The sequence below is a fragment of the Schistocerca cancellata genome, chromosome 3, assembly GCF_023864275.1.
Source record: "Schistocerca cancellata isolate TAMUIC-IGC-003103 chromosome 3, iqSchCanc2.1, whole genome shotgun sequence".
Taxonomy (NCBI): domain Eukaryota; kingdom Metazoa; phylum Arthropoda; class Insecta; order Orthoptera; family Acrididae; genus Schistocerca; species Schistocerca cancellata.
In genome coordinates, this window is record NC_064628.1 from 217020729 (window position 1) to 217024932 (window position 4204).

A 4204-nucleotide genomic window follows, 5' to 3' on the forward strand; every position below is an offset into this window, starting at 1 on the left:
TATAAGGCAACAAATGATTTGCATTGCACAGAAACAGTAATCAGGCTTCGTAATAAGAAATTTATGTATGTGATGGCGCGCAATCGACACGTCAACAAACAATCTCTTCTCACGATAGTTAATCAGTTGAAAGACACACACACTCTGTATGCATCGTTACTCATTAGTAAAGGAATAAGGATCAACTGCGTCTGAATAAAAGCATAAATGATCTTCGATAACTTTATTTTTGTAACGAAAATTGCAAAGAACAACGAAATGCATCCTTACATGAAGACAGTCGCGATACAAAGGGGACTTTACTTGCCTAAATTATTTTGAAGAATACTAAACACGGAATTACGGAAACGATGTTAATCATTTGCAATGACACGGATTGCAAATCTCTGACATAGCGAGAGATATTAATTTGTTATAAATGATTTTGGGAAATCACGTAAAGCCAGTCAGAGTGGCCGAGCGGTTCTAGGCGCTACAGTCTGGAACCGCGCGACCGCTACGGTCGCAGGTTCGAATCCTGCCTCGGGCATGGATGTGTGTGATGTCCTTAGGTTAGTTATGTCTAAGTAGTTCTGAGTTCTAGGGCACTGATGACCTCAGATGTTAAGTCCCATAGTGCTCAGAGCCATTTGTACCATTTGAAATAACGTAAACAGCAAATGAAGATGGTCAGACTGGGATTTGAACCGAACCATCTAACTGGAAAAACGCTTACCCGGTGCATCGGAAAGATTTTATTTCTTTCATCTGAGAATATTAACTGTAAGTAACTTAAGTCTTAGCCATATACTGCTACATGCCGCTTACCGTATAAACGTCCAGTAACACACTGAGACCAATAAAACGTCAAAACTGGGCAGCTCGTCAGCTGCCGGGGAACAGTGACTAGAGAATGGAATGCACCTGGCTGGCAGCAGCTGCCGCCCGCCCAGCACGCAGAACCAGGACCAGAACCAGTTCGCCGAGGAAAGTGCCCGCCCTACGCACCGGTCATGTGCCGCATCGTCCTCTTGTGCAATGGAACGCGCCCACTTCCAAGGCAAGCATACACCCAGCACGTCACCGAGCTCGCTCATCTTTCGCGCAGTTGTTGTACATACTTACACGTAACGAAAGCCGCTCTAAAACGACACCGTTCTCAAGCGCTTTCGACAATTTATATTCGAAGTTTTACGAGATTACTGAATGACCGAGCGCCAGCATTCGAACAGCGGCGTTAGCGCAGTTTACTACAGCCATTTTTACTTGATCGACTTTCTTGTCTCAATTTACTCGAGACAAGTGAGTCTACTGCAGCGCCCTTAGCATTTTATTCCTGGCTCGAGTGGTCATTTTCGTTTACACGTCTAGCTCCGAAATTGCGTATGTGTGAGAGCTGTCTGTTATGCAGTTTGGCATCTGAATGGTGTATGTGAGGTTATGCGGATCTACCCTTGTTACGAAAAATCGAATATAGTACCATAATGTAGATACAAGTAATGGCAATAGGAAGAACAATACTTCGAAAAAATTTTGGGCCTGACGTATGCAAATGGGATTTGAAAATTGAGAAGCAAAAAGGTGGCTTAAGAAAAAAAAAAAACTGAGAATGCAATAGGTACAATGAAAAACCGGAGGATTACATTTTACGAACACTTAAAAAGAATGGATAAGAAGAAGGTGGCAAAAAAATTCAACATCTCTGACACAAATTCAAGCCGGCCGTTGTGGCCGAGCGGTTCTAGGCGCTTCAGTCCGGAACAGCGGGACTGCTACGGTCGCAGGTTCGAATCCTGCCTCGGGCATGGATGTATGTGATGTCCTTAGGTTAGTTAAGTTTAAGTAGTTCTAAGTTCTAGGGGACTGATGACCTAAGATGTTAAGTCCCATAGTGCTCAGAGCCATTTGAACCATTTGGATGTGTGTGATCTCCTTAGGTTAGTTAGGTTTAAGTGGTTCTCAGTTCTAGGGGACTGATGACCTTAGATGCTAAGTCCCATAGTGCTCAGAGCCATTTGAACCATTTGACCACAAATTCATGAATCCAAATTTCAGGGTTTTTATATATTAAGAAAGATCTGCAGCAGTTGGGAATAACAGACAAATACAAAGAAAATATTAATTACGGGAAAAGGAACACAAAAATCCAGAATTTCCAGGAAAAAACAAAAAAGAAGAGAGGATGGATATGAACTGGAAAGTAAAAAAAAAAGGAAAACTTCATAAATTAGCGGTTTCACGTGGTAGTGGGTTGGCCAAATTCGGATAATAATAATAGTAATAATAATAATAATAATAATAATAATAATCATAATAATAATAGTGATATATGTAATCAACACATAATAAAAATCGTGATGAAATGATAATTAATTTGTCGAAATAGTCAAACGCGTACCACAGTGACGACACCTGCTTTGAATGACGTACACTGTTTACACGATACGCGTATGGATGTATATATAAATAAATGTTCTGACGATATCACTATTACTATTTTTCCATTCCGTCGAAACATATGTAGCAATACATATGTCTGGTGGAAGACTGTCAGTGCATCGCGAGCAGTATAATTTGAAAGCCATCACAATAGCAGCACATTTTTACCCTGCTCAGGGTGAATATATGAAATTTTTAACATCGTGCAGCCCCGTCAGCAACTGTGATAGTTAAACATATAACACGTCAGCCTCGTTTGCAACTGAGGCTGACGTGTTGTATGTTTAAGGGTATCTAAAGCGTGTCAGGAGGATGCGGCCCACTTGAAAGGCAGTAGGGCCGCGCGGGATTAGCCGAGCGGTCTCAGGCGCTGCAGTCATGGACTGTGCGGCTGGTCCCGGCGAAGGTTCGAGTCCTCCCTCGGGCATGGGTGTGTGTTTGTCCTCATGATAATTTAGGTTAAGTAGTGTGTAAGGTTAGGGACTGATGACCTTAGCAGTTAAGTCCCATTAGATTTTAAAAAAAAGATGCAGTAGGGCCACGGAAGCTAATCTCCCAGCCAAGTCTAATTCCTGGCACCACGCAGACACATTCAAACACGAGAAGTCAATACCCACCCAGTAAACACTGCACCATCAGTACGGGGCAAATTACCCTACAGAGGAAGCTTGCTTGGATGGTAAACAGTGCATTCGTTGTCATAACGCGGGAAAGAAGCGACTTACCTGAAATCCAAAAGAGTGTGATGACTGACTTTCGGGGCAAGGTTGGAAGCATTTCTGGAACGGCCAATTTTGTGAAGTGCGCCAGTGTCGCCGTGTTTAAAGTATACCGTCCTTGGCAAAATGGCGCTATCCAAAACTGGCGCCGAGGCATCTGTGCTCCAAGACGAGCCATAGATGACAGGGGGGAACGGCCGCTGCAAAGATGTGCACGGGAGGACAGACTTACAGCTGTTGAGAATCTGACCGCCCAGATGAACTAAGGCGATACGAACAGTATCTCTTCAGCAACCGTTCAGCGAACGTTGCGGATTATAGGGCTCTGCGGCGGGCGCCTAGTTCTACATCTACATACATACTCCGCAATCCACCATACGGTGCGTGGCGGAGGGTACCTCGTACCACAACTAGCATCTTCTCTCCCTGTTCCACTCCCAAACAGAACGAGGGAAAAATGACTGCCTATATGCCTCTGTACGAGCCCTAATCTCTCTTATCTTTGTGGTCTTTCCGCGAAATGTAAGTTGGCGGCAGTAAGATTGTACTGCAGTCAGCCTCAAATGCTGGTTCTCTAAATTTCCTCAGTAGCGATTCACGAAAAGAACGCCTCCTTTCGTCTAAAGAATCCCACCCAGCCGGCCGGTGTGGCCGTGCGGTTCTAGGCGCTTCAGTCTGGAACCGCGTGACCGCTACGGTCGCAGGTTCGAATCCTGCCTCGGGCATGGATCTGTGTGATGTCCTTAGGTTAGTTAGGTTTAAGTAGTTCTACGTTCTAGGGGACTGATGACCACAGATGTTAAGTCCCATAGTGTTCAGAGCCATTTGAACCAATCCCACCCGAGTTACTGAAGCATTTCCGTAACACTCGTGTGATGATCAAACCTACCAGTAACAAATCTAGCAGCCCGCCTCTGAATTGCTTCTATGTCCTCCCTCAATCCGACCTGATAGGGATCCCAAACGTTCGAGCAGTACTCAAGAATAGGTCGTATTAGTGTTTTATAAGCGGTCTATCCTCTGCTGTTCACTGGCGACGAGGCCTGGAATATGTGCGCCATTACTGC